Below are 23,469 nucleotides of genomic sequence, written 5' to 3' on the forward strand. Positions count from 1 at the left end.
CGGATGAACCCCGCGCTCCGGCCACAGCCACCTTCTCAGCACACATCACACCACCAGCAGCCAACCTCCCAACTTTTCCGGGATGTTGCCTCAGGAAACGGCTTGTCAGGGTACCAGCTTTGCAGCTCAACAGGAGGGGCCGGATGGCTCCCCTGTCTCGAGGCTGTGGCATGCTGTGGGGAAGGCAAGCGCGGTGGTCCGTGGTTCACATGGATGGACCTGGCCGATGCTCTGCGCAGGGGAGAGCGCGCATTCCAGCGAGCATCCGTGCTGGAGCTAGGTCACGGGAAGTAGGCGCTGGTGTTCTTTCAGTGCAATGGGTGCTGGATGCCTGTCGGGAGGGCGCGCCCCAGAAGAGGGCAGGGCACTTTGGTGTTTGTTGAATGGCACAGAACAGAGCTTGGGTTTCTCCCAAACTGTGGGGTCATCCTTCATCACTGCACATTCTAGACCAGCCGTGGGCAAACTACGGCCCGCGGGCCGGATCTGGCCCGTTCGGCTGTTCTATCCGGCCCGCGGAGCCGAAAGAGCGGAGGGTTCTCTTGCTCTCCCCTCCGCTCCTTTACTTTGAATGTATATTAGTTCACACAAACACTCCATCCATGCTTTTGTTCCGGCCCTCCGGTCCAGTTTAAGAACCCATGGTGGCCCTCGAGTCAAAACGTTTGCCCACCCCTGGGCTAGAGACTAGGGGAGGGGGGGGTGAGTGGGGGCGGGGAGACTCCACAGTCCTCACAGCAGCACCCCGCTGCTTCCTAAAGGACGTTACTTTCTGACTTGAGTCCAGCAACACATGGCAGATAGCAGCTTGGCCTTGTTGGAGCGTGAGGTGACGGCTGGGACACTGAGCGGTGGGTAGCTCCCCTCGAGTGAGTCCTACTGTGGTGCCTTTGCCTGCCACGTAGACCAGAAGGAAGGAGAAGTGCCGGGGGACTCCTGTTTGGAGTTTGCTTCTCATGGTCCCAGGAGGAGGCCAGGTGGTAAGGCAGCGAGATCTCACCGAGCCCATTTGTAGCCATGGGGACAGTGTCCCTTTCTTTTCTTTTCGGTTAAACACACTGAGCTCTACGCCCTCATTCTGAGACCCAGGAGAGTTTAATAGTCTAATTTTTCTCCCCTTGACCCTCCCCACCCCAACTCTGGATTTGTTCCCCAACAAGGAGCTACAACAGCATCCGAATACAGGGGCCCGGTGCTGTCTTCGGACGGGCCACAGCAAGGGCGGGGGCCCACAGGGAGGGGAGCCCTATCCATCTCCCAGTTGCTAAGTGCCGATGAGGGCATTGCCCTGTCCTCAGTGCCAGGGGGCAGGGGCCCGTGTTGTTGATAGGACAGCAGCGCAGTGGGGAGGAACCCGAAGCATTTTCACGTGTGCCCGGCCGCTCATGTCAGTGTCCCCTCGTGGCGGGGAGACGTGACAACCAAGAGTCCTGGGTCCACTCCAACCCGACTGTGCTAGATTGTTTACCCAAATGGCTGCAACAAGTCCCCCCGCCCCCCAAGCCCCTTGGCAAGGCGACGTTGCCTCTCCTCCCACCGAGGTGTGGAGTTCACTGCCCCTTCCCTTGTCACTGGTTTTGACCAGTAGAATGTGGAGGAAGTGAGGCTGTGTAACTTCTGAGACGAGGCCTTTAGAGACATGGCAGCTTACGTTGTTACCCCTTCTTGGACCCCTGGGACCTCCAAGATGTAAAGAAGCCTAGTGCAGCAGTCTGGCCAATTGGAGAGTGAAAGGTCATATGGAGGGGGGGCGGGGGGTGAGGGCACCCCAGCCAAGAGCCAGCACCAAGTTCCAGGCATGTGAAAGTGATTTTGGACCCTTCGGTTCCAGTGGCCCCATCATGTAGCAGCAACAGCATGAATAAGGCCAGACAAGTCTAGCAGATGAACCAGGAGAAGTAATCAATCATTGCTGTGAGCCACTGAGTTCTGGGTGGATTGTTCCATAGCAAGATCTAACAGCAACACTTACTGAAGGAAATCTTTAGCGGTGCCTGGCATTCACCCATTCTTTCTTTGTCCTGAAATGATATGCCGACTTTCTTTGGAGAACCGACCCTCAGTGGGACTGACAATCATTGTGTCCCCAGTCCGCTGTCCTCCTAGACCAGCCGTGGGCAAACTACAGCCTGCGGGCCGGATCCGGCTGTTCTATCCGGTTCTCTTGCTCTCCCCTCTGCTCCTTTACTTTGAATTTATATTCGTTCACACAAACACTCCATCCATGCTTTTGTTCCGGCCCTCCGGTCCAGTTTAAGAACCCATGGTGGCTCTCGAGTCAAAAAGTTTGCCCACCCCTGTCCTAGGCACACACAGAGCATTCGTTTCTAGAGGGTGCAGAGATGGGGCAGGCTGGGCCAACTGGCAGCTTCCCTGAGATATGTTACGTGAGTGCTGTAAGAGGCTCTTGCTTCCTCTGGGATCGCATGCTGCAAAGATCACAAAATCGTCAGTCCAACTTCCCAGCTTCACAAAAAACCTGAACAGAAGGATGTAGAGAGAGTGACAGAACCCTGCCAACACCATTTGAGCCGCCAGATACAGTTAAACTAGAATACAAGAAATCCCAGACTTCCCAGTTATGTCGCAAAGAGGAATTTGAGTTGACTTTCTGTCTCTCACCTAACAAATATATTAGCCACACCCTGTTTCCTGGGGTAGCTATTAATGCTTGTATAACTCACATTCTTCTCCTCTCTGGGGCTTGCCGTTGGCCCTCAACGTAGATTGCATTCTTGCTCCTAAGTCTTTACTCCATCCAGATAATAGGCTTATACAACCACACTGATGTGGCTTTGCAAGGCCTCCTGTTGCAGTGGGCAGGGTGTAGTGCCATTAATGATGCTTGGTTATATGACTTATTTTGGCCAATGAGAAGTTAGCAGAGATGATGTGGATAGAGGCTTTAAATATGCTTGTGTGGTGTGCACTGGCCTCCTGCTCTCTTGCTGGCTGCTTTGAGAAGAATGTGTGCTGATAGCTGCTGGTCTCTGAAGGCAGAGTTACGTGGTACAGCCCTGAAACCAACTTGCTGCCTGGAGCCAAGTTCAGCTGAAGAAAACGAAATGATTGTGACCATAAGCCATGGAGACTTGGGGGTTGTTTGTTATGCAGCAGTATTGGCAGAAACCTGACTGATACAAGGCTGGAGTCAGGGGAGCCCACAATATTAACCAGATTCCCTGTATAAATATCTTTTCTAGCACTCATTATAGCAGGCGTCCTCAAACTACGGCCCGCGGGCCACATGCGGCCCGCCGAGGACATTGATCCGGCCCGCCGGGTGCCGCTGCCTGTCCTGCTTAGCAGCCAACGTGTCCCGGGCCCGCAGTGCGCATAGGAATTTGTTCATAGTTTTTTTTTAAAACTATAGTCTGGCCCTCCAACGGTCTGAGGGACAGTGAACTGGCCCCCCGTTTAAAAAGTTTGAGGACCCCTGCATTATAGTGTATGGGATTAGTTGTGTCTCTGTCCAGCTCTCTAGATAGCCTGTGAGATCCTCAAGGGTCTGGCACAGTGCCTAGCACATAGTGGATGCTTAATCTGGACTTGATCAATGACTGATTGGCTAACGGAATGTATGTCTCATTTGGTCCTTTTGCTTGTTGATGGAGCTGGGGGTGGGGTCCTCCCCAGCAACATCTTTATTTCCCTTCACATAAATGCCAACCTTGAGGGAGAAATAAAACAGCAGTGAGCACAGACGTTCTATTCTGAACATAAAATTTGATGTCATGTCTCTGTTTGGGCAAGTTACTTAACCCTTCTCCAATATCAGTTTTCTAATCAACACATTAGCTCTATGTCAAGGGACTGTAGAGAGGAGTAAATAATAATAATAGCAAACATCTGTAGCTCTCGCAATGTGCATGCATGTTACACATATGAACCACTTTGACCCTGGAGACTGCCCTTTGAGTTAAGTATCTCATTATTAGTATTATTTCTAGCTTACCAAGGAAGGAACTGAGGCGCTGAGAGGTGGGGCAACTTAACCAGTCACACAGCAGTAAGTGGCAGAGTTGGGATTTGGACCCAGGGCGTCTGGCTTCAGTGCTTGCTCTCAATGCCCTATGCAAAAGTAGCACATATGGCCAGTAAAGGCTATTTTCGAATATCCCAATGTAACATCACAAAGGTTTAATCAACTCATATCTGTGTGATGAAAAACATGGGTTTGAAAAATGGTGCCTGTGATGTTTCCGGCTGTCGTAATGATGGAACGGAATCTCCCGCGCAGCCGATCTGATTGTCTCTAGAAATCATCACTCATTAAGGCCTTGGGAGAAAAATGAATCGACCCCAGAGGCCACAGGGAGAGGCCCCAGGGAGACAGAGCAGAACGAGGCTCCAGGCAGCCAGGGAAGCCGAAGGGAATTATATTTAACGTGAAACATAAACACCATCTAAAAGGCACAGAAAATACAAATTTGATCATTGTCTGGTGAGTCCGAAATCCAGTGGCCTTAGGATTCACGTCCACACACTTTTAACTCCCCAGCATTTCGGATGAAATAGAGTTCTTCCTTCAAGAATGCTTTAAGAGTGGTGACATGCTGATGTGATGTGTCAGCAATGGGGACCAGAGGACAGAGGGCGCTGTCATAGTGGGAGCCGCGGCTGTTTGTGTCTGTGAACATGGCCACGCCATGCGCTCTGGCTCCTCAATCCACAGCCACAGCATGTGACAAGTTGCTCTGCTGTGGGTGGCTGCCCGCCCATCCGGGCCACAGTGATAAAGCCCCAGTCGTCCCCTTCCTCGGGGGGCTCCTGCGTCCCCCAGAGGCACAGCGTTTCCATGTGGCTCAGGAAGGGAGCCAGCGGGGCCTCCTCGTTGGAACAGATGCGTGTGGGGAGAGTGGAGGGAAGCCAAGGTCACACAGCAGCGTGAGTTGGCAATGGGCATTCTGGTCCTTGGCCTAGATTTCTGGGGCCGTAGTCCCTGCTGCTCAGCCAAGCCTCGAGCCATGCTTTCTGCCAGCGCGGGCTCGGCTCCAGCTCGCCAGACCACCACCTCTGCGCGGGGACTTGGTCTTCGCGGATGTTTTACGAGGCGGATGTCTGGGTCTCCATCTCCTGCTGGCTGCCATCCGCACAGGTCAAAGAGAGCGCCCCCCCTCCATCCAGGGCTGGGCACGGGCTCCCCACCTCACCCCAACCTCATCTGAAGAAAGCTTCCAGAACGCACGCACGAGAGCGCGACTCTGACTTGGGGGCACACGCTGCGCAGCGCAGCCCGCAGTCGGTGAACATTAATTGAGCGTGTGACATGAATTAGTTCCCATCGCGCATAATGTCCGTGCCCCCCAGATCTCCTCGCCCAGTTTGTTTGCTTTTGCATCTCCCCACCACCGCAGGGGGCCTTCTCCAGCCAGCACCGGGGGCTCTTTTGGGGAGCATGATCCTCAAGCTACTGGAGCCCCCCCCCCCCCCAGTTGCCCCTGCTCCCTCAGCCCCGAGACCCACATTAACCAATGATGGGCAGCAGCCGAGTGTCAAAGCCCCCAGGACCATCCTGAGGGGTGACACGCAGAGGCCGCAGGAGCAGGCAAGTGCCCCCGGCAGGGACCTTGCTGGGAGTCGTGTCTTCCCCTGCGCCTCCTTTCCCTGTCTTCCCCATCCCCTCTCCAATGTCCCCTGGCGGCCTGTCCTTCATCAGCCACTCGCACGTGAAGCCTCCTCACAGTATGTGCTCCTGGGGCTCCTGGTCTAGAACAGTCTGCATTCTGCACGAGGGAGCTGTGGCAGGTCCCCGCCCTGACGAAGGCCCCGTGGACACCAATGTGGGTGTGACAACCAGGTGATCCACTGAGATGTGGGGAGAACACTTCAGCTTGTTCATTTAAAGCTTTCCGATTGCACCCTCTAATATTTTCTATTTTTGTGCGTGTTTCATCATGAAGATAATTTTAGGACGATGATAGAAATGAAAATGAAGTAATTTTAACCTACTTATGGGTTGAGTGCTCACTGTGTTTTTATTGATAGAGAACTGAGATAAAACATTTGAACACAGTGGAGGCCGACCTGGTGGTGGAGGGTGAGTGTGTCCCTAGGAGAGGAGACTGCACTGCCATGGGCTAGACCCGTGGTCGGCAAACTGCGGCTAGCGAGCCACATGCGGCTGGCTCTTTGGCCCCTTGAGTATGGCTCTTCCACACAATACCATGGCCTGGGCGAGTCTATTTTGAAGAAGTGGCGTTAGAAGAAGTTTAAGTTTAAAAAATTTGGCTCTCCAAAGAAATTTCAATCGTTGTCCTGTTGATATTGGGCTCTGTTGACGAATGAGTTTGCTGACCACTGGGCTAGAAGGAAGACTGCGATCAAGGCGCCCCACCCCTCTCGCTTTTCCTTCCCGCTTCAGCCTTCTGCCCCCACATCATTTCTGTTGCTTTTCTTTGGGCTTTCTCCAAGTCCCACAGTCCTGGCATTAATGTAAGGCCCGATATTCCTGTAATTGCAGGGTAAGTATTTTTGTGCAGCTCACAAGCCTGACCTCCTTTGTTATTTAGTTTGAGCTGGATTCTCTGTGGACAAAGGGAGAGGCATGAGATAAGTAAATATTTAACTCGGGAGAAGCCTGCGGCTTCTCAATGTTTCCCGTTCACTCGGCCTTGGCCCACACCTGCGTTGCTTCCCTGGAGCTCTGGGCTGTGCCCTGCGTTGAAGGACTGGCCGCCCCAGGAACTCTGAGCTCCTCTTAGCAGCACCTTGAAGAGGGTTCTGAGCGCGTGGGCCAATGGGAGCCTAGGAAATGACTGCACAGCAAATTGAAATCAATGAACAGAAATAAATGCTTCGACATTTGCAGGTACTCTTCACAGACACATTAACGATGCTGCTGCCATCAGCAGCTCCTGCAAATCCCCCCCCAACCCCCCCACCCCGCTCTCTCTTTCTGCTGCCAGTGGGAGGTCCTGGGCCAGGGAGGAGGCTCCTGGGCTGGGGCAGGTGCCGAGGTTAAGGACTGAGCTGGGAAAGGAGGGCAGGGGAGGGCAGGTGCAGACAGGAGGATCACCAGGCAGAGGCAGGATGCGGCGAGGCTGTGCAGAGGCTGGAGGCAGGACCTATTTGGTGATGCGGGAAGCCGTGAGCATGAGATGTAAGAAGCAGGGCAGGAAGAGGTGATATTCAGAGGCAGCTGGTGTTTGGGAGAACACATTCTGCCCCTGATCTGCGATGCTGTGGGCAGTCACCTTCACCCGATGCGCTCAGGGTGGGAGTTTTCTAGCCACTATGTCCTCTGTGACCAGTGGTTCCAATGTGAGAGTGCGCTCTGTCATCACAGGGCTGAGACGCTCTTTGGAGCCATCTGGTTCACCTGGCCCTCAGTTGTAACGTGCCTGCACCAACTGACACCTTAGCATTTAGACTACAAAAAATAGAAATTAATGAGACTGAGAAATGACATATAACTGAAGGTGTGAACACTGTTGCAATTTAAAGACTGTATTAACATTCCATTACACAGGAAGGTCCGAGATGTCAGAGAACTTGTTTTAAATGAATTCGGTTAGTTACTAGATAGTAGAGGAAGCTCCAAAATTTTATTAAACGATAGCAATGAGAGGCAAGATATTTGAGCACTTAATATACAACATGATTTAAAGATCTTTAGATGAAGTCCTTGTTCAGTAGAATTATCTCCAAGCAAAAATGCCTCAATTTTGTGTAGGTTTCCAGGGGTGGGCAAACGTTTTGACTCGAGGGCCACAATGGGTTCTTAAACTGGACCGGAGGGCCGGAACAAAAGCATGGATGGAGTGTTTGTGTGAACTAATATAAATTCAAAGTAAAGGAGCGGAGGGGAGAGCAAGAGAACCGGATAGAACAGCCGGATCCGGCCCGCGGGCCGTAGTTTGCCCACGGCTGGTTTATACTTTGACAAATTCCACGAAGTGGATATTTATCCCCCTATCTGTCCATGTAGCATGGGCCAGGTGCCGTGCAAGCCACGGGAGATGCACAGAAGGGTAAGAAGCTCTTACAGTCAGAGAGCTCAGGTTGTAGTGGAACAACTTTGGATTATGCCTTCAATTCAAACCCAAGTAAGTTTTGGCTGCATACATGAACTATTTATTAAACTCAACCCAGTGCTGAGCGCTCCAGTGGATGAAAGAAGACCTTACAGGACAAACCACTCCAAGCAAGAAGAGCAACTTACGCTGCCTGATTTTCTCCTCCTGAATTCCGCCCCCCCTAGCCATGTTTTTTACTGATTTCCATCATACCCAGTCCCCAGAAGTTCACTATTCCCCTGTTTCTCCAGACCTATTGTGGACACACACCTTTCTCTTTCCCCCTTGGCAAAGTGGGCACGCAACCACAAAAGCTAAGGAAAAAAAGAAATCCTGAAATGTAAATATTAAAAACCACATAAAACTATCTACTTATGGAGTAAGATTTCCCTGTCTCAAGAATTCTATTAAGAGACTCTGAGCTTCTCAGCACACAGCCTCTCTTTCAGTCTAAGGCAGCCGTGGGCAAACTACGGCTCCGCGGGCCGGATCCGGCCCGTTCGGCTGTTCTATCCGGCCCGCGGAGCCGAAAGAGCGGAGGGTTCTCTTGCTCTCCCCTCTGCTCCTTTACTTTGAATTTATATTAGTTCACACAAACACTCCATCCATGCTTTTGTTCTGGCCCTCTGGTCCAGTTTAAGAACCCATTGTGGCCCTCGAGTCAAAAAGTTTGCCCACCCCTGGCTAAGGTCATATCACTCTAGGTGCTTTCCGATGGCCACTGCCTATAGGCGGGCTTCCTGGCTTCCTTTCCTTTCAGCTCCTGGTCTTCTTGTCCTTATAATCTCTTGGCTTGGTCACATGTATCAGTCAGCAGTTGCTGTGTAAGAAGCAGCCACACAACCTCAGTGGCATGATCATAAGCATTCCTTTCTCTCACATATGTGAGTTGACCGGTGGGCCTCTAGTGTTAACGTAGACTGGACCAGCTGGGCTGGGCTCTAGCTGCAAATTGGGTCTAGATCTGCTCTAGTTGTTTCTTATGCTCCTTGGACCAGTGGAACGCATTCTTCCACTGGCACTGGCAGAGGCACAGGGAGGTAAGTAGGCACAAGGAAGGCCTCTTAAGGCCTAAGCTCAGAACCAATGCACCGTTACTTCCAGTTACCTCCCATTGACCAAAGCAAGTCATATAGCCAAGTCCAAAGTCAAGTTAGGGGTAGTAGAATAGACGGCAGAGTTATATGACAAAGGGTGTGGATACAGGAAAGGGGGGAACATTGGGCCTAAGAATTTATTTTACCACAAGGGGAAATGGAAAATGTCAAAAGTGACTATATAGTACATAAGTTTTCCTAACGTCACAACTCCAAGTTTAGGTGATTAGTTATGTCCTATTTTATTTTATTTTCATCTTTATTGAGGTGTAATTGACAAATAAGATTGTAAGGTATTTAAAGTGTGCAATGTGATGGTTTGCTATATGTACAACCTTGTGAAAAGATTCCTCCCACGGAATTCATTCACCGGTATGACCCATTTTCAAAAGCAACCACTGAGGTGTAAGCAACGAAGTGACTTGGCCAAAGTGTCCCAACCTGTCCGTATGGCACAGTGTCATGGTCCAGGAGGAAGTCTCCTGTCCTCTGAGCCTCCTTCCTGAACAGATCCAGACCCACTTTCCCATTTCCAATGGCCTCACTCCCCCCAGGGCACTCTCTGTTCCAAGTGGGCCGGCTCCAGGTCTCATTTGCATAGCTGAACTGCTGAACGTCTGTTGAACCCTAGGAGCGCTCAGCCCTGCAGGCCTTGGTTGCTCGGCTCTGTTCTCTCCTGTAGCGTTTTGTGTAGCTCCCCCCCACAGGAATTGTTTGCAGAGTGCCAACATTATTATCCATAATGTATAAAGCCCTCAAACATTTATTGATTGGCATTAATACAACATGTAGTAAAATGGAGGGTCATTCTGTCACATGGGTTGAAATGTTCTGGGCATAAATTAGCTTTATAACTATCTGGCAAAAGCTTGTTAACATTACAGTGGCCTTTCATCAGCCTCTGGGCTATGTAGTTTGGAGTCTTCACTCCGATTGGAGGCCTTTTCATTTTATCTACACGTATTCGTATAAAACGGTTGCCTTTCAAGTTTACTTTTACTTGTTTATCAGTGAAGGGTAATCACAGCTTTTAGCATTGGCTTTGGATTGTCAACGAGCGATTGAATTGTTATATCAGAAGTGGTGCACCTTCCTTTCAAAATTCTGGTTTTCATTTTTGTCATCCTACACATGGATATAACTTAAACAGTGAAATAGTTCTACAGGCTTTTCATGAACAAAGTCTGGCAGACCTCTCCCCCTCCCCCTTCATCTCCTTTGGATATGTCTTTGGATATTTACCTCTCTCACTTTACCATGCTTATTCTTCTACTTCATAATTTTTTAGTTTTCGGCATTATCTTTTCATTCTTACTGACTTTCTATAGTGGAAAAGAAGTATTCAGTTCTCTTTCACTACCATCACCTATATTCACTCTCCTTTGTCTCTCTCTCTCAAAATTATAGTTTAGGTTAGATCGATATTAAGCATCCACATGATTGTGACTATGAAAATAATATTCACAGCTGAGCCATGACTATCAGTTCGTATTTAGTTACTCAGCATTTTCAGATCTTTCTCTTGAGCTGGCCATAATCCCCAAAGTCGGATACTCCAGTTTCCTACCTGGGGGTAGAGAAGTCTGCATGCCATTTTTCTGAAAGCTAGTGAGGAAGACAGGTCTCCCTGATATTTAGAATATTGACTTCACTTAACCTCTTTTTCCAGATAGTCCCCATACCATCATCTCTCATCTGTCTAGTAACTATCCAGCCAACTTCATTGTTATGCTCTTTGGGGGCTATTCGTCCCATGGGAACGGCAGTAGAAAGGAGAGCAGGGACCCCAGAGTGGTCTCCTAAACAGACTTTCAACCAATTCTCTCTCCGGCCCCCCGTTTACCTCTGTTTCTAGAGGCACCTGGTATCATCCATTTCTGGATATTTGGGCAGTTCTATGAGACACATGAAGTTCTAGAATCTTCCCAACCCTACTGTCTGCTTAGTATTTACTTTTTCAAGTTTGCTAAGTTAGTTACCACCAGTTCAGATGTTTTCTAAAACTTACCTCTCATTTTCTCGGCCTTTGTGGCTTTGTCTTCTAAAAATTCATTTTCTGTTGTTTAGTGACTCTTCAAGGGAAAGCAGAGGCAAATGTGTGTGTTCAGCCCACCATCTTTAAACAGAAGTCTCCATTGGACTTATACTTTTGGTGCAAAGGTGTACTTAGAAATTCTACCATGAATACCTCTAGTCAATTTGCCCCTTTGTCTGACTGTCTTACTTCCATTAGACAGTAAATATTTTTCATTCTCTGATTTAGTTATTATTATCCAGAGATAGGGCATTGCTAATGGTCCTGAAAGTACTCATGTAGAAGTTAATGAAAGGAAGGAAGGAAGGAAGGAAGGAAGGAAGGAAGGATAGAAGAAAGGGAGGAAGGAATAAAGGAAGACTATAAGGTCCTGAAGTGGGAAAAATTATGCCAGATAAATAAGACAAATGGTGACCATTTGATGAATTAGTTGGGCCTTGAGCAGTGCCCTCTGAGTGGTCAACACATTAAGAGAGTCAGCTATCCCACCAAATCCTACTTTCACCTCCTCGATTTCTGATGGTTTGCTGAGAAGCAAATTTCTCCAAAGCCTAGTTTCCTATGGCTATATTAATGTGAAATGTAATAATACATAACTGTAAACTAGTTTATGTGATTCCCAAATGAATGAGTAGGGGGAAGGTAATTTATTATCAATTTGCATCAAATTTCAGTTAATGTAAAAAATGCAAAGCTTATTTTAATATACTTATTTCTGGGAAAGGCTTTCCATTAGACAGAGTGTCAAGTGGGGGTAACAATTTGCCTGGGGAAGCGTCTTTATGGTTTTGATGTCTGGGCTCCCTGGGAGAAACCACAGGCTTTTGGAAGGCTTTTTGGCCAGGCCCCAGGTTCAATGCACAGTGGAAAGTTGAATTTCTCAACTTCCCTGCTGGCTGTTAAAACATCATGATGAATGATGGCAATATGTCCAGTGGTCTCTTCTTGGATGACATGAGGACTAGGGCAAGGACTAAGAGAAGGGGTCAAGCTTTGGAGGCAGATATGTAGCCATGAGATACAGTAGGGGTTGGCAAACTGTGGCCCAAGGGTCAAATCCTGCTCACCAGTTGCTTTTATAAATTATGTTCTATTGGAACGTGGCCACGCCCATCTCTTTACTTATTGTCTGTGGTGCCATGCTACAGTGGGAGAGTTCAGCAGTTGCAACAGAGGCCGTATGGCCTGCAAAGCCAAAACTACTATCTGGCCCTTTACAGAAGAAAGCTTGCAGACTGCCTGCAAGATGGCTCTGCACCCATGTGAATGTAGTTCAGCTGCAAGTGACAGAATGTTCCCGTAACCTATCTATAATAATACCAGTAAAAGCATAATATGCTAATTAGACTGGACAGCTGAACGACCTTCCCGATGTCATTCCAGACGAAGCTGCGGCGGCAGGGGCCGAGGCAGAGGTGGTTAGTGGTGATCAGGCAGGCGAGTGATTAGGGGTGATCAGGCAGGCAGGCGAGTGGTTAGGGGTGGTCAGGCAGGCAGGCAAGTGGTTAGGGGCGATCAGGCTGGCAGGCAGGTGAGCAGTTAGGAGCCAGCAGTCCCGGATTGTGAGAGGGATGTCTGACTGCCAGTTTAAGCCTGATCCTGCGGGACATCCCCTGAGGGGTCCCAGATTGTGAGAGGGCACAGGCTGGGTTGAGGGACTCCACCCCTTCGTGTACGAATTTCATGCACCGGGCCTCTAGTTGATATATAATGAAATACCCCAAAACTTGGTGACTCAAAAATAGCAATAATAATTTGTTTATCTAATGAGTCTGCAATTTGAGCAGAACTTGATGGGGAAGCTCATCTCTGCTTCATGTGACATCAGCTGGCACTACGCAGCTTGGAACTGGACGATCCACTTTCAAGATGGCTCACTCCAGTGGCTAGCAAGTTACTGTTGGCTGCCAGCTAGTGCACAGCCAGGCTGGGGACCAGGGTTCTTATTTCCTCTCCAGGCTACTCAGATTTCCTCATTGCCTCAGGCCTGTGTTGTAAGGGCAAGTGTCCCAAGAGACAGGAACAAGAAGATGGCCTGTTTCTTAAGTCCTGGACCTGGAAACCACACAGACTTCCACGCACTTTAACCCTATTGGTCAAGTGGTCACAGAGCCCAGATTCAAGAGGAGACATAGACTGCACCTCTCAATGGTGGTGATGTCAAAAAATGGGGGAGGGTATGTTTTAAAACTGCTAAGTTAGTTACCACCCGTTCAGATGCTTTCTAAAACTTACCTCTCATTTTCTCTGCCTTTGTGTTTTTTTCTTCTAAAAATTCATTTTATGTTGTTTAGTGATGCTTCAAGGGAAAGCAGATGTGTGTGTTCAGCCCACCACCTTTAAACAGAAGTCTCCGTTGGACTTATATTTTAGGTGCAAAGGTGTACTTAGAAATTCTACCATGAATACCTCTAGTCCATTTGCCCCTTTGTCTGACTGTCTTACTTCCATTAGACAGTGGCCTGAGCAACACATACTTTTATTTAATCTCCCATGCCAAGAAATCTGGAGCTAGCTGTTTAGAAGGTTGGTAAAGCTGTCCAATAATTTTATCAAGGGATACTCTTATTTATTCTTTTGCTCTGCAATTGTGTCTTTCTTTCAACCTTTAAATCTATCAGCTCATGGTCATAGGATGGTAATTGTAGCACCAACCTTTATGTCCCCACATAGTGAGTAGTGTCCTAAGCAGGAAAGAAGAGAGTGATCAGAAAGAAAACTTCCTGAAATGTATTCCTTCATATCAGGAAGCACCCGGCAGACTTCTAGTTAGGTCTCTTATTTGGAACTAGAGGATCAGTGCACGGATTCATGCACCTTGAAAGGACCTGTGGGCTGTGGTGGGCACAGGGGCGGGTCTCGGCCCATCCTCCGTGCCCCTGCCCAGCCCCTCCCACCATGGCCCCTGGTCCCCTGTCTGCCGGCAGCCCCACTCCTGCTGCTGCCACCGCTCCCACTCCCTGACAGCACTGGCCCTGCTTGCACCTGCTGACGGCGCGGAGTGATTGGGGCTGGCACTGTCAGCGGGTGTGAGTGGCAGCTGCCAGCCCCAATTGCCCCTCAGGAGCAGGGGGAGGTGGAGAAGCCCTGAGGGGTGATCAGGGCCGGCAGCCACCACTTGCATCTGCTGACAGCACCAAGCGATCGGGGCCGGTGCTGGGTGCCAGCAGCAGGTGCGAATGGTGGCTCTGGCGCCAGCAGCAGGTGCGAGTGCCGGGTGGGACCACGGTGCAAGGGAGCAAAGAATTTTCAGTAACCACCAGAGGCTCACCCCGATGACAGCAACTGGCACCCCGCCTTGGTCTGGCGCCTCCACTCACCTGCTCCACCATCCTGCGGTGGCTGACGCCCACCATGTTCCATGCACACTCCCTTGTGGTCAGCACACGTCATAGCGACTGGTTGTTCAATTGTTTTGGTTGTTCAGCTATTTGGTCTATTTGCATATTAGGGTTTTATATATATAGATTGGGTCATGGGATCATTTCTTCCCTAATCATTGGCAAAAAGAATTGGATTCTTGACTGGATTGTCTTCTGAGGCTGGGGGAGACACCCACCCTTTTTGCTCAGTTGTTGCCTGCCAGCAAAGCTAAGCTTCTGTTAGAAAGCAATAAGGAAAGCCCTGGCTGTGTAGCTCAGTTGGTTAGAACAGTGGTCGGCAAACCGCGGCTCGCGAGCCACATGCGGCTCTTTGGCCCCTTGAGTGTGGCTCTTCCACAAAATACCACGGCCTGGGCGAGTCTATGTTGAAGAAGTGGTGTTAGAAGAAGTTTAAGTTTAAAAAATGTGGCTCTCCAAAGAAATGTCAATCGTTGTACTGTTGATATTTGGCTCTGTTGACGAATGAGTTTGCCGACCACTGGGTTAGAACATCCACCTGATATGCCAAGGTGGCAGGTTTGATCCCTGGTCAGGGCACATACAAGAAACATAAATAAGTGGAACAACAAATTGATGTTTCTCTCTGTTTATAAAATCAATAAATTAAAATTTTAAAAAGAAACAAAAGAAAGCAATAAGGAAGAAGAGGCTGTTGAATAGTCAACCAATAGTGTCTGCCGTTTTCGGTATTTGCCTCTCTGTTAATGGAGGTCTTGGAGCAGCGGGACCTAGGCCAGGGCTCTGGGCGATGTGGTAGAGCTGGAGTCTGGATACAGGGACCTTTGCTGACATGGTGGACTTTCAGCTCTGGGACCAACCTTCAGCTATAGACTGTCCGGGCGACAGCTACTTAGGATGCAAGTGAATGTTCTCATGGTGAAGCGCCTTCATTAACACAGATCTCCTGAGGGGTTTGAAATCCCCTCTCAGCTGGTTGAAGCATTCCATGAGGCTCTGAAAGCTGAGACGTTTAGGACAGTGTTTCCTAAATTCTGGTCCACAGGTGGGTGCCAGAATGCCTGGAGATGCTTGTTAAAAACACAGATTCCCAGACCGCATCTGCAGATTCTGACTCAAGAGGCCGGGGCTGAAGCAGCTAGGAGCGGAGACAGCATAGCCTTGGACTTCTTTAGCAAGTGCCCCCAAGTAATTCTGAGGCCCAATCAGGTTTGGGAACCACTGGTTTATGATTCTCGGTGTGATTAAAGCCATCTGAAGATGATGAGAAACAGCTGGGGTAGAGTTTTCAGTTAGCTCGGTAAATCCGTGCAAAGGAACTGCTTGCTAATTTCTGTGGTGTTTAGCCCCCAGATGGCTGCAGGGGCGGGGAGTCCTCTTAGGCCCTGACATGTTTTGGGGACCACTGTTATCTGTTTCCCAAGAAGTGAGGATCCTCTGCCAGATTTCCTGAATCCTCTTAAAGGGATAACTGTGAGGTTACTCTATCCCCACAGTGCTCACTGGGAACCCGAGCAGCCTGCCAGCTTGGCGGCTCCCTGGGGACCTTGGTGTGCTGGTCTTGTATTGCTGTGGTAACAAGTTACCACAAATGTAGCGGCAAATTTATTCTCTTACAGTTCTGAAGGTTAAAAGTCTGCCATGGGTCTCGCTGGGCTAAAGCGAAGGTGTTGGCAGGGCTGGGCTCCCTTTTAGAGACCCAGGGAAGAATTCGTTTCCTTGCCTTTCCACCTTTTAGAGGCCACCCACATTCCTTGGCTCAGGGCTCCTTTCCTCCGTCTTCAAAGCTGGCAATGGCAGGCTCCTGCCCTCCTGTCCTGACCTTTTATTTATAAGGACACTTAGATTACATCGAGCCCACGAATAATCCTGGCTGATCTCCCTACCGAAGGTCCTTCACTTAATCACCACGGCGAAGTCTCTGTTGCCATATAAGGTAACATACTAACAAGTTTTGGGATTCGGACATGAACATCTTTGGGGGCCGTTCCTCTGCCTACCACATTTGCCAATACCGTACTGCTCCGAGTTGTAAAAGAAATGACTTGAAGTTTTATGGTTCAAGAGCCATTCCCGTAGCTGAATTGGCTTTCTCCCTTGGGAAAAAGGAGTTTTCCTGGAACATTCTGCTAACAGCACCACTGCCCTGGGAGTCAGACCAGTTTCAGGGGGGCGGGGTTCTCGTTCGAGGCAATTCCTGTTTCCTGTGGTTGGCCAAAGGTGGCTTTGTGGCCTCAGGAGAGCAGGAAATTCCCTGAAGAAAGGTCATGTATTATATGTCTTTTTCTGTCTCAAACCCGGAGCTATCTCTTGGAGCACAGGACATTTGTTGTTGTTGCATGGTCCGTGGAATTTCCTTCTATTTAAAGTTTTGCCATATTACAGGAAGCATACTGAAAATCTTCCTCTTTTCAATGTCCTTATTTCTATTTCTTCCGTTAGCAATGTCTACTGCCTTTGTCTTCCTTGGGGCGTCCCAAGGAGACCCAGCAACCCCCCCAGAACCTAGTCCTAGGGCAGAGGGTCATCCTGATGTAGTCTAAGTAAAAGTTTTCTAAGAGCAGAGACTGTTGTCTGTCTTTGCTGTCTTGAGATTTCTAGTAACTATGTTATCAGGGCCTCCATCTATAGCTGCCCAGACCTCTGTAGCATATTGTAAAGTGCCTGTTCCCTCATCTGTACCTGTGGGCAATGAGAACTATGGCAGGCACAGCTGGCACCTTGGCCATGCACCCCACACCCTGCCCTTCAATGTATGCAGGCATGACTTCCACCTGCTGGCACTGTGCCTCTTGGGTGTCCCCGTTGCCCACGGTAGTAACTTGCTCACCAACAAACCCTTTACTGGTAGTGGCTGCTTTCCCCCTCCTGTCTCACTTCCCTGCTCCCCTACTGGTACCTTCTAGAATCCTCTCCCAAATAAAAGACTTGTGCTCACATCCTTATCTGACAGTGTCCTTTGGGGGGGACCCCAAATGAAAACAAATACTGCTGAATAGAGCATATTAAACCAGAAAGCAAGGGAAGTTTACGTGACAGCCCCTAGCAACAATGGGTGCTCAACAACTGGCGAGTCAGTTGAGTGCCAAGAGCTCAGGCTCCTGGCAGTTCTCTCATCTCTCTGGGCTTCGCCTTCCTCCTGTGTCAGGTGGAGACAAGCAGAATGTCCTGTGGGCCAGGTGAGCGGTTCAAGGCTGTAACATACACAGTGCTCTCAGCACATTATAAGGCTTAATAAATATTAGCTATGTTTGTTGGGTTCCTTTCTCACCTGTGGGGCAAGTTGGTATCCATCCTCTTAGACCTAAAAGAGAACATCTCAATTCTGCAATCTTGTCAGGAAACAGGGAGGTGAAAGTGGCAAATGCACTTTAGCTTATTATAAATCTGGAAGTTCTAAAACTTTCCAAGTATTTTTCAAATAGAAAGAATGTCAGTGGTCAGCTTTGTCTCCGATAAGCTTGAGTACTTCCAGAAAAACCCCCTTGAACCATATAAATGACAGAAACATCAGGCTGGGCAGGAAATGGTCTGTTAGAACCAGGCTAGAGTCTAATGGACAGATGATCATTGGGGGAAAGGCAATCAGTAATATCAGACTTCGTGCTATCGACAACACCTTCACTATTTTTCCTTATTTCTCAGCCCCCTGTGTTAGCTAAGGGGGCTGAGAGACAACAGTGAGGACAGACTCTTACTGCTGATGTCTCCCCCGGGAACGGAATGGCACATGCAGCCTGACAGCTTCTCACTTAAATAGAACCCCACGACTCGGACCCTGTTGAAGCTGCAATGTGACAGATTACAGAAGGGAAAAGGTGGGGACCAGGTTGGCCAGCAGACCCAAAGCAAAACCAGATTGACATGGCTTCTGTCCCACACAATGGAACCTTCCTTAGTACTTGGCCTTGTCTGCTTGGTCCATAGTGAAGAGAAACTTTAAGGTGACTTTGAATTTGACTCAGTGGGGTCGCTTAACATGGATAACACAGACCCTACAGAAAAGCCAGCCTTAGAGAACTCTATTTGATATTTGTGCTGTGAAAATGCCATCACCCATTTCTTCATCCAGTCAAAGATAATTTATTGAGCATCTATTATGTGGTTTAGAAGCTGACCCTGAGATAAAGATTTGAATGCAAGTAGTTTGTTTGAGAGGCAATCCCAGGAAACATCAGTAGGGAAGTGGGCAAATGAAGTCAGGAAGGGAAGGCAGGCTGGCATTCAATGAAGAGCATGTTATCCATCTATTTGGGCAACTGGAATTTCACACCGTTGGGGAACTTTGCAAGCCAACATTGAACACAAGCTTCAGTTTTCCATCCAGGAAGGGGCGAGAGTATGCCCACTCCCTTTAGGCATTGTCTGAGGGCTCTTGGGAAGAGCATGAACTCCTAGCCTGTTCCAGAAGCCAGAGAGAACACTCGGGCAAAGATGCAGGGGGTGCCTGTTGGAACTGGAAAGATCTGCACTGAAGTGGTCAGGGCCAGAGGGCACAGGTGGCCGCCAGCAGCATCGATTACACTGAATCTCAGACAGTGGAAGGCGATGGGAATGCAAAGGGAGAAGGCACAAGCCCTCCCCTCAACGAGGGTAGACTTTCCAGAGGACACCAGTGCAGTCGATGGTTTCAATGTAGTATGACAAGTGCCTTGGCCGGAGCAAGCCCAGGATGCTACAGGGAAAGGGCCTGCTGGGTGGGAGTACAGATGAGGGGCGGCGTGCTTCCTGCAAGAGAGGAGGCTGATTTGAGTCTTGTTGAGAAGGAAAGTCTAGAAAAAAATTTCCAGGTGGGGGACTTGCATGTGCAAATGTATGAAGGTACAAGAGGGCATTTTGACAAATGTCCTTTATGTCTTGTTTTTCATGGCATGCATTCTCTTTTACGAAGAGAAGCCTTTCTTCAGCTCTACAGCACTGTCCGCTGTGCCCATTATTGGATGTCTAATGCACTCAACAAATTCTATTATTTTATGCTGGATGTATGGGGCTATCCATTAATATCTGACAGTTATTACCCAGAAACTAAATGAACCTTGGAGTGAATATTTTCTTTTCCTTAAAAAAATAAGGAGAAAAGGTGAAATGTCAGAAAAAAAAGAAAAAATATTTTAAGCCATGAATCTTCACAGATGCGTGGCATGCTTTTAAAAAAACATGAAAAGATGTGAATTTGAGATGGGGCTAGGATGCATTCCCAAGACCAGTGTGGATGTCTCCCAGACGCCTGCAAATGGCTTATCAAAGGCTCCAGCTGCGGGCTGGACTCATTTGTCAAAGGACTGACATCCGATGACGTCATAGCACCAGAAGCTCTCCTGGGCCTGGCTTAGAAAAGGTATATTGGGATAGCGGTATGGGGCCGCGCCCCAGCCCACCCACAGGATTCATTTTTATCACCACCTGCTTCTTTTCTATGTGTTGGGTGGCTTGATGGAATTGCTGTGGTTGATAGTGGCTGGGGGTGCGGGTAGGAAGAGAGGATGGGTGCTTAAACACCAGATTTAAAAATATGCTTAGAAAAGAGCATGCTAAAAGTGTGAGCTGGCCTTGGGTAAAGTTGTGAAGCAGGTAAGATCCGAATTCCTAGGTCCATGCTTCCCTCTTTCCTGCCTTTCTTCGCTGGTTAAGGAAGTTCTACTGTCCAGGGGGCCAGTGTGAGAAGGTTGACCAGATATCTTTTTCTGTGGGACTAGGGAATTGCTGTTACCCCAACACAGACAGATTTGCATTTTCAAAGAGAACCGTGGGTGGGAGCAATGAACAACACAAAGGAATGCATCCATAATGGAGCTGGATTTGCTGGCTTCTTTCAGATCACACCAGATAGATGACGATCTTGTTTGCCAATTGTCCGGGAGAGTTGGCTGCCACAAATGGGACTAGATATTAAGATAGGGTGTGTGAACCATGAGGGAAAAAAAAGACACCTACTCAGAAGGGCTCCTGGTGGTTAACAGCTCAAATAACTAACAAAACAAAACACCAAAAAAACCAAAAGCAAACCAACAAAAACCCCCACAGAGCCTAGCAACCATTTCTGCACTGGGACCTGCCTGCACTGTGGTTCTGCTGGCTGAGCCCCTTATAAAGGACTTCCTGGAATCCTATTTCAACCAATAGGACTGCGGCTTTCCCCATCCAATCGGAACTGCGCAGCTTTGCCCAATTAGAGCAGCTCTATTCTGATCACTTAAAGACTGGGCGGAGCTTCTGTCTATATAAGCCAGCTCCCCTCTTCAGCTGACAGCGTACTTTCCACTGAAGGTTGAAGGTTGAGTCTCCCTGGCTGGGGATGGAGCAGACCAGCGCAGACCACATGAGCCGTTTCACAGCTATGCTGTGTTACTGTTGAGCTGCTGGCACTAAAGTTTCCTTCCTCACTGTGCCCCAAATTGGGGAAATTTGGGGATTCCTGTTGGCGTTTGAATTGATGCGATGCCAACAACCATTGGTTGACAGGTGTTATAAGTCTGGATGGTCTTGGAAGGCGGGTAGGAACTAAAGGGGGGCAGGGACGTCTGGGGTGCTGGTTATGTGAGTGTTTGCTTGGTGAAAATTCATCAAACGTGAAAGCTAATCGCATGGAAGAGTTTACTTTAAAAAAGTAGGTTCTGAATCTTAGAAGACTTGGCTCTGGGAGTGTCTACTCATACATGTTCTCGCCTAACAATCCGCACACTAATCCTCTCAGCTGGGACCAATAATGACATCCCTTCTGTAGATATGTGGACAGCAAGTCACGAGAGGTTTGACCACTTGCCCAAGAGCACACAACCAGTTAGCAGAGGAAGGATTTGAACCCAGGTCTTCTAGCTGGAAAGTCGGTGCTCTTTCAAATGGGTAATGAAGAGGGGTACAGGCCACCCCAACACCTTAGATGGCTGTAGGAAATCCTAGTTTGGTCAGGGGTCTGAGCAGCTTCTGTGTCTGAAAAGGGGTTCCTGTCAGGAGGGGAAGGCCTGGATAGGTGGCAGCTGGGGCTGGGGAGCCAAGATGGCAAGGTCCAGGTTGGAACTTTCCAGAGTGGTGCCAGTGTTCAGAACTTGAAGGGAAACTGATGGGTGTGGGCAGGGACCCGGAGTAGCTGTGCCCTCAGGGAATGGTGAGGCGGCTCAGGGCATGCTGCAGGGTGGGCACAGTTGGGGCATGCCAGTGCCCAGTGACGACTGGACTCAGTGTGGCAGCTTGGACCTGAAATGAAATGAGTTCTAGGAACCTTGAGTGTGTAAGCACCAGGGGGTGGGGGGATGTTTCTGGCCTTCCTGGACCTAAGCTGGGAAGCAAGGGACGTGAACAAGGACGGTGTATACTTGACAAAGATGGCTACAACTGCAGCCGTCATTCCCACATGGCCTGTCCTGTGACCTACCACTCATCCATCAAGTCTGTGTCTGCCCTTTGAATCTGGCGAGACCCTGTGCTTTCTCTGACCAATAGCTTATGCTGGACCTGGATCTGTATCCATTCTTGGTGTAGCTCTTTGTTGTTGTTTCTTTTTAAAAAAATATATTTTTATTGGTTTCAGAGAGGAAGGGAGAGGGAGAGAGAGATGGAAACCTCAATGGTGAGAGAGAGTCATGGATCGGCTGCCTCCTGCACGCCCCACACTGGGGATGGAGCCCACAACCCAGGCCTGTGCCCTGACCGGGGATCCAACTGTGACCTCCTGGTTCAGGTTGATGCTCAACCACTGAGCCACACCGGCGGGGCCTAAAAGGGGGAAAAGCTTGCTGTGGGGGGCTGCTCCGAGGAGGCCACTGTCCGGGAGAAAAGGGTGGCTTCTGCGGGTGGAGTCTTTGGAAGACAATGTCCTTTCTTCCCCTTCGGGGTGGCAGTAGCCTTAAGCCAAGTGACTCTGGAGGCCATTGGGGAACTTTCCCCCTGGGGTTGTCCTGGGTTGTTTGTGGTTCCCAAAGGCTGTGCTAGGGCCAGTGTGGGGCTTCCCAGACCCCCCAAGTTCCCCAGGATGGGGCCCTTCCTTCCGCAAAGTCTCAGCGTTCACCTCGGAGAAGCCCCCTTTGAAAGGGCAGCCATGAAGTTAACAGGAAGCATCGGTGACGTCAAGAGCCCGCAGTGGCAGCCACTGGTGGAGGGGGAATGCGGGGGGGGGGGGGTTAGGGGAGCCGAGTGAACGTTGAGTGGGGACCACAGGGCCAGTGTGGCCTGGAATCTGATTCCTGACAGTTGGGGGCTGGGGCACAGGCAGGGGCCTATCCTGGGTCAGGGCGGTGGCAGCCAGGAGGGCTTCCCAGAGTGGGAGGGCTGGCTAGAGAAAGGCTTCTCCGAAGTCTCTTCGCGCCCCCGCCCAAGTTCACTTAGGCTTGTAACTGGGGTGGGAGGTGGGGTGTGGGGGGTTTCTCCAGCCAACACCATAGGCTCTTCCCCTCCCCCAGCGAGGAGCCAGAGCGCACCACAGTAGACCCGCCAATCCCGAGCGCGGCGGATTCCGTGTAATTAATTGAGAAGCGAGGCTGGGTTTTATCACCATCTATGCGGGAGCAGGTTTCGCTGCTGCCTGCGGGCTTCCCTAGGACAGCAATCTGGCATCGGACCCCGGGGGCACGCCCTCCCTGCAGTGCCCCTGCCCCAGGGCCGCTGGGGTCCCCCGCAGCGCAGTGAAGCCCCTAGGGAGCCCCCCCCCCCTCTGCCCTCTCGCCCGCGCGTTCAGTCCCTGGCACTTCTCCGGGGACCTGGGGGTGGCGCGGGGGCGCCCGGGGGCAGCCGGAGGCCTTGGCACGGCCGCAGGGTAATTGGAGCGCGGAGCGGAGCGCGCCGGGGACCGCTTGGGGGAGGGGGAGGGGATGCCCCTCGGGGCTCCGGTCCCCGCCACAGCCCGGGAGGGGACGGGCCGGGACTGGAGGGCCTTCCAGGGGAGCGCTGGGCCACTGAAGCCCCACCTCCTGGCTGCGCACCCCATCCCAACCGCGCCCTCCCCGCGGCCCCGCCCGCTCATTAGCGGACGCCGGGCTGGCCGC

The sequence above is a fragment of the Plecotus auritus genome (genome assembly GCF_963455305.1).
Source record: "Plecotus auritus genome assembly, chromosome: X".
NCBI classification, from domain to species: domain Eukaryota; kingdom Metazoa; phylum Chordata; class Mammalia; order Chiroptera; family Vespertilionidae; genus Plecotus; species Plecotus auritus.